The sequence below is a fragment of the Salmo trutta genome, chromosome 2 (assembly GCF_901001165.1).
Source record: "Salmo trutta chromosome 2, fSalTru1.1, whole genome shotgun sequence".
NCBI lineage: Eukaryota > Metazoa > Chordata > Actinopteri > Salmoniformes > Salmonidae > Salmo > Salmo trutta.
Genome location: NC_042958.1, coordinates 47,041,323 through 47,054,083, shown reverse-complemented (window position 1 = coordinate 47,054,083; position 12,761 = coordinate 47,041,323). Strand labels below are relative to the sequence as shown.

General features: G+C 43.0%; 1 protein-coding gene across 1 annotated transcript in view; it reads right to left on the bottom strand.

Moving 5' to 3' along the window:
- The window catches only part of LOC115156062 (serine/threonine-protein kinase SBK1-like), a 20,282-nt gene extending 7,791 nt beyond the window's left edge, over positions 1 to 12,491 (bottom strand). The window contains exon 1 of the mRNA XM_029703295.1: positions 12,106 to 12,491. The gene's annotated coding sequence lies outside the window, so the exon portion shown is untranslated. The remainder of the gene's footprint in view (positions 1 to 12,105) is intronic.
- Positions 12,492 to 12,761: the final 270 nt, after the last annotated feature.

Genomic DNA, 12,761 nt, shown 5'->3' with positions numbered 1-12,761 from the left:
ATAAACTGGTCCTGAACATCTCTAAAACTAAGAGCATTGTATTTGGTACAAATCATTCCCTAAGTTCTAGACCTCAGCTGAATCTGGTAATGAATGGTGTGTCTGTTGAACAAGTTGAGGATACTAAATTACTTGGCGTTACCTTAGATAGTAAACTATTATTGTCAAAACATATAGATTCAATGGTTGTAAAGATGGGGAGAGGTCAGTCCGTAATATAGAGATGCTCTGCTTTTTTGACACCACACTCCAAAAAGCAAGTTATGCAGACTCTAGTTTTGTCTAAGCTTGATTATTGTCCAGTCGTGTGGTCCATTGCTGCAAGGAAAGACCTAGTTAAGCTGCAGCTGGCCCAGAACAGAGCGGCACATCTTGCTCTTCATTGTAATCAGAGGGCTGATATAAATACTATGCTGCTAGTCTCTCTTGGCTAAGAGGTGAGGAGAGACTGACTGCATCACTTTTTCTTTTTATAAGAAACATTCATGTGTTGAAAATCCCAAGTAGCTTGCATAGTCAATTTACACACAGCTCTGACACACACACTTACCCCACCAGACATGCCACCAGGGGTCTTTTCATAGTCCCCAAATCCAGAACAAATTCAAGAAAGTGTACAGTATTATATAGAGCCCAAATTGCATGGAATTCCGTTCCATCTCATATTGCTCAAATTAACAGAAAACAAGGTTTCAAAAAACAGATAAAGCAACACCTCTCCCCTATTTGACCTAGATAGTTTGTGTCTATGTATTGATATGTAGGCTACGTGTGCCTTTATTTAAACTGATGTAGTTCTGTCCTTGAGCTGTTCTTGTCTTTTAATGTTCTGTATTATGTCATGTTTCATGTTTTGTGTGGACCCCAGGAAGAGTAGCTGCTGCTTTTGCAACAGCTAATGGGGATCCTAATAAAATATCTAATACCAAAATCTTGCCTGGGCACCCGTGTAGGTGTGTTTTTCAGCGGTTGAAAGTTGATTGCATTTGAATTGGAACCAGGCTGCCTCCCAGGTATGAGGCAGGTGCCCCTTTCAAAGCCCACTGCGAAGTCGGCTCAAAACCTAAGTGAAGTAATTAAGCACGTGTAGTAATTAGTAGGATTCTGTTTTTCCATGCAAAAGTGATTGCTTTTGATAAAAAACGCTTTATCTGCCTTCCCAATGACAAATAGTTAGAAAATTCAAACATATTTTATGGAATAGGGATGTTGTATGTTTCTGGATGATCTACCATGCTGCCTTGTTGACAACATGACAGAGTGGCACAGATTCAGGATCGATTTGAGAAAGACGCTCCTCCTTCCCTGCATTCACCTGATGACCTCGTTCACCCTTTTCCCCTACGGCTCAGCATAATCAAATCCACACAATGTAACACTGTTTCCATTCCTATTTGTCCATCCCCGTACAGGTGGCGTCACATTGGCCCACTAGATGGATTTAGTAGTGTAGTAGTCCCAGAATATTTAAATGATGGATCCTGGCATCCTCGTCATACTTTTAGTTTGGGCATCAATTACATGAGAGTTTGTCTCTGACCTCCTGCTTCACTGAAGAGAAATCACATGGGCTTTGCAGCCATCTCAGATCTGACCACTGGGACCGGTTTGAATAATTAGAAAATGTTTTTTCCCCTCCTGATGTCCTTGATGATGTCAGATTTGAGAGATTGGTGGAAACCTTTCTATAACCTATTCAATCACATACAGATCAGTAATTGCTACTTTAAGGATAAAAGCAAGGATACAGATGTGCTTCTGATTCAAACCACACAGCATGTTCCCCAGTGTTAAATTAAAACTGAAAGTGTGGACCCGTATAGACACTGAACTGAATTAACGCACTGTTTAGCATAACGCTTTATTTAGCATATTTCCCAGAATGCCTTGCTTTTCAAGTGAATTCTAGAGTTTTTTTAATTTATTTTTATTTCACCTTTATTTAACCAGGTAGGCTAGAGAACAAGCTCTCATTTGCAACTGCGACCTGGCCAAGATAAAGCATAGCAATTCGACACTTACAACAACACAGAGTTACACATGGCATAAACAAAACATACAGTCAATAATACAGTAGAACAAAAGAAAACAAAAAGACTATATACAGTGAGTGCAAATGAGGTAAGTTAAGGCAATAAATAGGCCATGGTGGCAAAGTAATTATAATATAGCAATTAAACACTGGAATGGTAGACGTGCAGAAGATGAATGTGCAAGTAGAGATACTGGGGTGCAAAGGAGCAAGGTAAATAAATAAATACAGTATAGGGATGAGGTAGGTAGATAGATAGGCTGTTTACAGATGGGCTATGTACAGTTGCAGTGATCTGTGAGCTGCTCTGACAGCTGGTGCTTAAAGCTAGTGAGGGAGATTTGACTCTCCAGCTTCAGAGATTTTTACAGTTCGTTCCAGTCATTGGCAGCAGAGAACTGGAAGAAAAGACAACCAAAGGAGGAATTGGCTTTGGGGGTGACCAGTGAGATATACCTGCTGGAGCGCGTGCTACGAGTGGGTGCTGCTATGGTGACCAGTGAGCTGAGATAAGGCGGGGCTTTACCTAGCAGAGACTTGTAGATAACCTGTAGCCAGTGGGTTTGGCGATGAGTATGAAGCGAGGGCCAACCAATGAGAGCGTACAGGTCGCAATGGTGTGTAGTGTATGGGGCTTTGGTGACAAAATGGATGGCACTGTGATAGACTGCATCCAGTTTGTTGAGTAGAGTTTTGGAGGCTATTTTATAGATGACATAACCGAAGTCGAGGATCAGTAGGATGGTCAGTTTTATGAGGGTATTTTTGGCAGCATGAGTGAAGGATGCTTTGTTGCGATATAGGAAGCCGATTCTAGATTTAATTTTGGATTGGAGATGCTTAATGTGAGTCTGGAAAGAGAGTTTATAGTCTAACCAGACACCCAGGTATTTGTAGTTGTCCACGTATTCTAAGTCAGAGCCGTCCAGAGTAGTGATGCTGGACGGGCGGGCAGGTGCGGGCAGTGCTCGATTGAATAGCATGCATTTAGTTTTACTTGCATTTAAGAGCAGTTGGAGGCCACGGAAGGAGAGTTGTATGGCATTGAAGCTCGTCTGGAGGTTAGTTAACACAGTGTCCAAAGAGGGGCCAGAAGTATACAGAATGGTGTCATCTGCGTAGAGGTGGATCAGAGAATCACCAGCAGCAAGAGCAACATCATTGATGTATACAGAGAAGAGAGGCGGCCCGAGAACTGAACCCTGTGGCACACCCATAGAGACTGCCAGAGGTCCGGACAACAGGCCCTCCGATTTGACACATTGAACTCTATCAGAGAAGTAGTTGGTAAACCGGCGAGGCAATCATTTGAGAAACCAGGCCTGTCAAGTCTGCCAATAAGAATGTGGTGATTGACAGAGTCGAAAGCCTTGGCCAGGTCAATGAATACGGCTGCACAGTAATGTCTCTTATCGATGGTGGTTATGATGTCGTTTAGGACCTTGAGCGTGGCTGAGGTGCACCCATGACCAGCTCTGAAACCAGATTGCATAGCGGAGAAGGTACGGTGGGATTCGAAATGGTCGGTAATCTGTTTGTTAACTTGGCTTTCGAAGACCTTAGAAAGACAGGGTACGATAGATATAGGTCTGTAAGAGGCGGATGACCGCGGCATCTTTCCAATCTTTGGGAATCTCAGACGATACGAAAGAGAGGTTGAACAGGCTAGTAATAGGGGTTGCAACAATTTCGGCAGATCATTTTAGAAAGAGATGGTCCAGATTGTCTAGCCTGGCTGATTGGTATGGGTCCAGATTTTGCAGCTCTTTCAGAACATCAGCTATCTGGATTTGGGTGAAGGAGAAATGTGGGGGCATTGGCGGGTTGCTGTGGAGGGTGCCGGGCAGTTGACCGGGGTAGGGGTAGCCAGGTGGAAAGCATGGCCAGCCGTAGAGAAATGTTTATTGAAATTCTCAATTATAGTGGATTTATCGGTGGTAACAGTGTTTCCTAGCCTCAGAGCAGTGGGCAGCTGGGAGGAGGTCCTCTTATTCCCCATGGACTTTACAGTGTCTCAGAACTTTTTTGAGTTAGTACTACTGGATGCAAATTTCTGTTTGAAAAAGCTAGCCTTAGCTTTTCTAACTGCCTGTGTATATTTGTTCCTAACTTCCCTGAAAAGTTGCATATCACAGGGGCTATTCGATGCTAATGCAGAACGCCACAGGATGTTTTTGTGCTGGTCAAGGGCAGACAGGTCTGGAGTGAACCAAGGACTATATCTATTCCTAGTTCTACATTTTTTGAGTGGGGCATGCTTTTTTAAGATGGTGAGGAAGGCACTTTTAAAGAATAGCCAGGCATCATCTACTGACGGGATGAGGTCAATGTCATTCCAGGATACCCCGGCCAGGTCGATTAGAAAGGCCTGCTCGCAGAAGTGTTTTAGGGAGCGTTTGACAGTGATGAGGGGTGGTCGTTTGGTCGCAGACCCATTACGGATGCAGGCAATGAGGCAGTGATCGCTGAGATCTTGATTGAAAACAGCAGAGGTGTTTTTGGAGGGTGAGTTAGTTAGGATGACATCTATGAGGGTGCCCGTGTTTACGGATTTGGGGTTGTACCTGGTAGGTTCATTGATAATTTGTGTGAGATTGAGGGCATCAAGCTTAGATTGTAGGATGGCCGGTGTGTTAAGCATATCCCAGTTTAGGTCACCGAGTAGCATGAGCTCAGGAGATAGATGGGGGGCAATCAATTCACATATGGTATCGAGGGCACAGCTGGGGGCAGAGGGAGGTCTATAGCAAGCAGCAACAGTGAGAGACTTGTTTCTGGAAAGGTGAATTTTTAGAAGTAGAAGCTTGAATTGTTTGGGTACAGACTTGAATAGTAACACAGAACTCTGCAGGTTATCTTTGCAGTAGATTGCAACTCCGCCCCCTTTGGCAGTTCTATCTTGTCGGAAAATGTTATAATTAAGGATGGAAATGTCGGGATTTTTGGTGGCCTTCCTAAGCCATGATTCAGACACGGCTAGGACATCAGGGTTGGTGGAGTGTGCTAAAGCAGTGAATAAAACAAACTTAGGGAGTAGGCTTCTAATGTTAACATGCATGAAACCAAGGCTTTTACGGTTACAGAAGTCAACAAATGAGAGCACCTGGGGAGTGGGAGTGGAGCTAGGCACTGCAGGACCTGGATTAACCTCCACATCACCAGAGGAACAGAGGAGAAGTAGGATAAGGGTACGGCTAAAGGCTATACGAACTGGCCGTCTAGCACGTTCGGAACAGAGAGTAAAAGGAGCAGGTTTCTGGGCACGATAGCATAGATTCAAGGCATAGTGTACAGACAAAGGTAAGGTAGGATGTGAGTACATTGGAGGTAAACCTAGGCATTGAGTAATGATGAGAGCGATATAGTCTCTAGAGACATTTAAACCAGGTGATGTCATCGCATATGTAGGAGGTGGAACAACATGGTTGGTTAAGGCATACTGAGCAGGGCTAGAGGCTCTACAGTGAAATAAGACAGTAATCACTAACCAGGACAGTAATGGACGAGGCATATTGATATTAGAGAGAGGCATGTGTAGCCAAGTGAACATATGGGTCCAGTGAGTGGTTGGGCTGACTGGGGACACAGCGATTCAGACAGTTAGCAGGCCGATGCTAACAAGCTAACAGTTAATAGGCCGGGGCTAAACAAGCTAGCAGTTAGCAGACCGGGGCAAGCAAGCTAGCAGTTAGCAGACTGGGGCGAGCAAGCTAGCAGTTAACAGACCGGTGCAAGCAAGTTAGACTTTGGGGGACGTCGCGATGGGGGTAAGTCTGTTTTTGCCTCTTCATGCGGTGACGTCGATAGACCAGTTGTGGAATTAGTAGGGTTCCAAGTAGCTCTAGGTAGCTAGTAGGCCGCGGTTAGCAGAATGGGCCTTCAGTGGACGTCGCACCTGAGGGGCCTGTTGGAATCCTCGGGCAGATTATGTCAGTATTCCAGTCGTAGAGGATCGGCGGGGTTCCGTGCCCTGTACCGGCAGTAGAAGGGGTCCGGATATTGTAGTGGGCTTCGGTGGTAGCACAGGAGCCCTGGCCGGGCTAGCTTCAGGCTAATTGGTGCTTGCTTCGGGATGGAAACGCTAGCCAGGAGTAGTCACCCGGGATTGCGGTTAGCTAGTTGCGAAGATCCAGATGAAAATGTTCAGAGTTTGCGGTAGGAATCCGGGGATATGGGGGGAAAAAATAAAAATAATAATAGGTCCGTTATTCTCTGGTTTGAGTCACGTTGTTCAAACTGGCGAGAGCTTTCCGAGCTAAAGATTAGCTGATGACCGCTAGCAATGGTTTGCTGACTGATAGCTGGTAGGTAGTTAGCTGGCTAGCTTCAGTTGAGGGATTCCAGATCCGAAGTAAATAGAAATACTTTAGAAAAAAAACAGATCCACGCCACATTGGGTGAGGCGGGTTGCAGGAGAGTATTTAGAAGTTGAGGTTTAGGAAAATATTTTTAAAAGATATGCGAAGAAAAAGATGTAAAAAGATATATACAAGGAACACGACAGGACAAAGAAAAAGACGACTGACTGCTACGCCATCTTGGATTGGTTGGTACTCTTGACTGAATTTGTTAGTGACAGAGACATGGTTGTTGCATTCATTCAATTTCAATCCTATGGACTTCACCAAGTGACATCCTATGTGAATATGTTATTATACAAATGTTATTATTTAAAGGTCATGAACAGCCAAAATCATGTTTTCCATAAAATTGGATGATATGTGAAAGAAACCAGATCAAATTATGAAAAATGACTGTTGCTTCTACATTGATAAAGTTTGATGATAAAGTTACTGGTCCCCTCCCCCATGTCAAACACTTGGATTAATTATTAATGGCACAAGGTGACATCACTTTAACTCTCATTTTAATACACCAATGGTAACATGATATTCTCTTAACTCATTTAAATAGGTACCGCCTTGTAACTAGCTAGATAGCTACTCTACTGGTGCCAAAATGTGAGTGTAGGTTGTCAGCAAATATAATTAAAAGTTTAACCTATTCATCTAGGGCAAAGATACTTATATGTTTCTCCTTTCATCTGTGTCTGGTGTTAGCTAGTTACTGGCTAGCTAGGTCTTCATCTGTGTCTGGTGTTAGCTAGTTACTGGCTAGCTAGGTCTTCATCTGTGTCTAGTGTTAGCTAGTTACTGGCTAGCTAGGTCTTCATCTGTGTCAGGTGTTAGCTAGTTACTGTCTAGCTAGGTCTTCATCTGTGTCTGGTGTTAGCTAGTTACTGGCTAGCTAGGTCTTCATCTGTGTCTGGTGTTAGCTAGTTACTGTCTAGCTAGGTCTTCATCTGTGTCTGGTGTTAGCTAGTTACTGGCTAGCTAGGTCTTCATCTGTGTCTAGTGTTAGCTAGTTACTGGTTAGCTAGGTCTTCATCTGTGTCTGGTGTTAGCTAGTTACTCGCTAGCTAGGTCTTCATCTGTGTCTGGTGTTAGCTAGTTACTGGTTAGCTAGGTCTTCGTCTGTGTCTGGTATTAGCTCATTACTGGCTAGCTAGGTCTTCATCTGTGTCTGGTGTTAGCTAGTTACTGGCTAGTTAGGTCTTCAGCCAGCGGGGAGCAAAAGGGTGGAAAGGGTCATTCAAAACTCTGACACAGTTGTCAAATCATTACATCCAACAGTGCTGCTGTGAACCGCATCACAAGAGACATGCCAAATGAAAGATATACGGTAGAAGAACACGTTATATCATTGATGCAATTTCAATATTGTTTGAGTTGCTTTGTTTATCTCCAAATGTGCTTGAGATGATTTTACTACAACACTGTTCACTGCATTCGAGTTGCTTAACATAGGCGTTTCAAAGAGCTGTCAGTCAAGGTGAGCTCATGAATATTAGCTCCCCGCCCACTCAGCCTGTCTTTTCAAACTTGCTGGTAGTTAGCCATGAGAGAAAAAGTACTTTTTAAAATGACTGTTCAGGACCTTTAATACAATACAATATGTGTTTCATAGTCCTTATTTTGAGGGCTTACACTAAAAAATACTGGGTTGCTTAGCTGACCCAACTGCTGGGTTGCAGGCATTGGGTCACTTAGTTGGGCTGTTTTTTAAAAAGAGCAAGGTTGGTTCGTTGATGCTGGGTTATTGAGATATGAACCAGTAGAGGTTTGGCTTAGTAGGGGCGTGGCTTTCAGTAAGTCCTTTATGGAAACCCGTGAGAGTAAATGTCATTCCGGTTAATCTGTTCTTTTGAATTATTGTCACGTATTGTGGTCAAACACTGACACTTTTGTAGCTTTAATGAAGTTTACAGAAATGTTTTAGTCCCATAAAAGCTTGTGAAAATTCCAATGTGATACCACAAATGGGATAGTAACAACTTTGAGGCAATATGTTAAAATGATCATATTAAAATATGTCATTTGCATTAATATTCAAGGAAAATATAACATTGCAGTGTACAAACTTAACATGATCAACAGGATTTACATTCTCACGGGTGGCCAAAAAGAACAATATAAAAGCCAACCCACTAACAAACCTCTTGAAAATAACCTATGGATAGCGTTAAAAAACAACCAGCTGCTTAGTCAACCCAGCATGAAAGTGAATACAATCCCATTTGATTTTTAAATTTACCCATGTTGGGTAATTTATGCAACCTGTCACCTTATGCTGATTTACAAAGTGATGTATAATTCCTATTGAAATCCAGCCAAGCTGGGGATATCCAACTTCAGGAATTTTTACTCACCCGCAACCTGCAATCAGAATGACTGCCAGGGTTAAAAAGACTGAAAAATGAGACTACCTAGACCATCTAAACTGGAACAAACATTTCAGTAATGGTTAGTTTAGAAAATGTATGTAATTTATATTTGAGAAGCATAAGATAAATTCATCAATCAATGTAAATGCAAAAACATAGATAATGAAACAACCGATTCTTACACTCTATCTGTAATAGAGCATGCTGGGAAATATGCTAGTGACACAAAACAAGCAGGTATAGTGTACAGAATCATTGTACCTATCTAAACCGCTGTGAAATATCTGTTCCATAAACAAAGATATTGTGTTTTCAGCTGTTTGAAGCTGGTGTACGAAAAGTAAAAGTAAAACTTAAAATGGGAAGCATAGAAATAGAGCACATAGAACAGATCTACCGCTTCTTAGACTTGCTTTCATTGAAAATGACAGATCTATAACACATATTTTCTATGTGAATTTGGTCGGGTTGAACAAAAAGTTACATATTGCAGCTGTAGCACTCAGTGTTAAATTGAACATTCGAGAATTTTCAATCCACCATCTCTGGAGGATATCATATTCATTGGACTGTCTCTGGAGCTATGTCCTTCAAATATCAAGAGAGACAGTTCAATTTCAATGTCATGATGACTTCAATCAACTCCCTCCCAGCAGTCAGCCAGTCAGTGGGTGAGTGACATGTTCAATTTCCACTGTTTCACTTTCTCCTGACACAGTACAGCTGCAGCCTATCAGTTTCACCCCAGCGGTTGGATCAATCAGTGCGCTCGGCGCTGTAGCTCTGTGTCCGCTAGAGGCCAGCTACAGAACATATTGGTCTGCGTAAAGGACACCCATATTATATCAGGCATTATCATTTCTATGGATGCAGCATTTGCATCACATTGAGCTCTGCACGGTGCAGCTGTAGCCCAGGCCTACGTCTCGGTTCTCACGCTGCCCTTACCCTCTGGCCCTGACATGGAGGTTGGATCTGATTGGTTTGTCTATGACAGCTTGACGGACCGACCCTGAGCGCCCTGGCAGCCCGCGGCAACTGCCTCAACCCGGCCAGATGCGGCAATGCTGGTGTCCCTGTTAGTTATAGAGCCTATATCTACAGTATGGTTCGGTATGCTCTGTCCTCGACACCTGCAAGTGACCAACACAGAGAGAGAGAGAGAGAGAGATGATGAGACAGAGGGGTAAAGAGAGAGAGAGAGAGAGAGAGAGAGAGAGAGAGAGAGCTGATGTGTCAGAGGGGGAAATAGAGAGAGAGAGAGAGCTGATGAGGCAGAGGGCGAAATAGAGAGAGAGAGCTGATGAGGCAGAAGTGGAAATAGAGAGAGAGAGAGAGAGAGAGAGAGAGAGAGCTGATGAGTCAGAGGGGAAAATAGAGAGAGAGAGAGAGCTGATGTGTCAGAGGGGTAGAGAAAGAGAGAGAAAGAGAGAGAGCTGATGTGTCAGAGGGGGAACTAGAGAGAGAGAGAGAGAAAGAGAGAGAGAAAGAAAGCTGATGAGGCAGAGGGGTAAATAGAGAGAGAGAGAGAGAGAGAGATAGGTAGGTAGGTAGATAGAGAGAGAGCTTAAGAGTCAGAGGGGGAAATAGAGACTGGAAAACAGTCAATATGAGGCCTCTTCAACCTCAGGAGGCTGAAGAAATTTGGCTTGTCACCTAAAACACTCATAAACTTTTACAGATGCACAATCACTGCCTGGTACGGCAACTGCTCCGCCCACAACCGCAAGGCTCTCCAGAGGGTAGTGCGGTCTGCACAACGAATCGCTGGGGGCAAACTACCTGCCCTCCAGGACACCTACAGCACCCGATGTCACAGGAAGGCCAAAAAGATCATCAAGGACAACAACCACCCGAGCCACTGCCTGTTCACCCCGCTATCATCCAGAAGGCAATGTCAGTACAGGTGCATCAAAGCTGGGACCGAGAGACTGAAAAACAGCTTCTATCTCAAGGCCTTTTATCTCACTGTTAAACAGCCATCACTAACACAGAGAGGCTGCTGCCTACATACAGACTCAATCTCTGGCCACTTTAATACCTTTATTAAATCCATTTATTAAATGTATCACTAGTCACTTTAAATAACGCCACTTTTATAATGTTTACATATCCTACATTTCTCATCTCGTATGTATATACTATATTCTACACCATCTACTGCATCATGCCTATGCCGTTCGGCCATCACCCATCTATATATTTTTATGTGCATATTCTTATTCATCCCTTTACATTGTGTGTATAAGGTAGTCATTGTGAATTTGTTAGATTACTTGTTAGATATTACTGCACTGTCGGAACTAGAAGCACAAGCATTTCACTACACTCGCATTAACATCTGCTAACCATGTGTATGTGACCAATACAATTTGATTTGATAGTGACTTTTAGTCAATGATTTATTTTACACTAGATGACTAATAGGGGCTCTGTGTTGAAGCCACCGTGCCTCCATCTTGGCACTCCCTCACCAGTGTAAAAAAATATTTTAGAAGTTATAGAAATAAATGTATTAATGTCTACATTTGTTTTTTCAACATGTATTCTATTACAAACACCTTAATGCATACTTTTAAATTATATTATATTACATAAAAATTGAAAATGAACAAATATATAAAAACATTTTCCTTAAAGTATAATTGTACTAATGTTACTGTCCCCACAACAACAAAAACATAATTAAATACATGTAATTTTGTCCTTGAAACATTTAATACTACAGAATTCCATTCATTCCTATGGAGGATTTCTCCAACTGGGCAGTGCCAATATGGACGTCCGGTTGCTTCAAAGCCTCTCAATGGCCAATACATAGGATCACATCATTGCTTTCAGTGCGTGTATGTGTGTGTGTGAGAGAGAGAGAGAAAGAGAGAGCGAGAGAGCGAGGAAAGAGAGAGAAAGCACTTGAGAGAAGGAATTAATTTCCATACATTAGTGTAGGTCTATAACCTACAACAGATCAAGATAACCATTGTGAATAGAGGCAAAATATATCGAAATAATCGGATATAATGAATTAAGCTATCCACTACACAGCCCTGGCATGATCCCGGAACACATTTACCCAGGCCCATAATAGAAATCAGAAGACATTGCATCCGGGTCACAGGGCGTCAATGCACACAATAATCAGAACATAAATGCAAATGCTACTGGATTGTTTCAAATGACAGACACCTTGCAGCTGTAGCTTAACAGCGGTAGCCTTGAAAGCAGCAGTCGCATCTCCTGCCAGGCAAATGCGCATAACTCAGTCGGCAGCAGAAGCGGAGAATTCTCCATTGTTTAGACTTAGATAATTCAATATCAGTCACTGCTCATTCTGCAATAGGCTACTCACCATTCAATCCGTCCAACATACAAGGGCTCTGAAGTCAGCCAAGTCAAGCCAGATAAAAAAATAACAAATCGTGAGGATGACAGTAGCGCATAGCTTTACGGTTTGATATACAAATGTATCTTCGCCGTCGGCATTCAAATTCTCCTTATTGTGCTATTGACACCTGGTCTAGCGGTAAATGCTCCTTGTTCAGCGGACCGCTAGCCCTTTCGCAGGCTTCTTTAGTTCCAGTCCTATTGTCTCCGCATCGCTCCTGGATGAGAGGATCTGAGAGGAGAGGAGAGACGGGGAACGCAAAGCTCCAGCCCCTTTTCCGCCTCAACCAATAGCAGTGGAGAATCGGTAGAAGCCTAGAAGCGCACCCTGCTTGCACGCCAGGACCGGAGCGACCGTCCTCGCTGTCTCCGTACAGATTAGCGACAACCGGGAAAGGGAAAGGGAGGAATGAGAAGGGAATTTATTGGTTGACTGTTGAAGGTATTGGGAGGGACTGTGAGGGCTATGGCATGACAGGGATTCATGTCGTGGAAAGTGATGGGCTATATCTCAAAATTAGTAATAGGTATTTTTTTTATAGAACTAGGACAAACTATTATTAACGCTATGATCAGCATCACCATTGGAACTGTTTCTACAACATTAACATTTTAGTCATT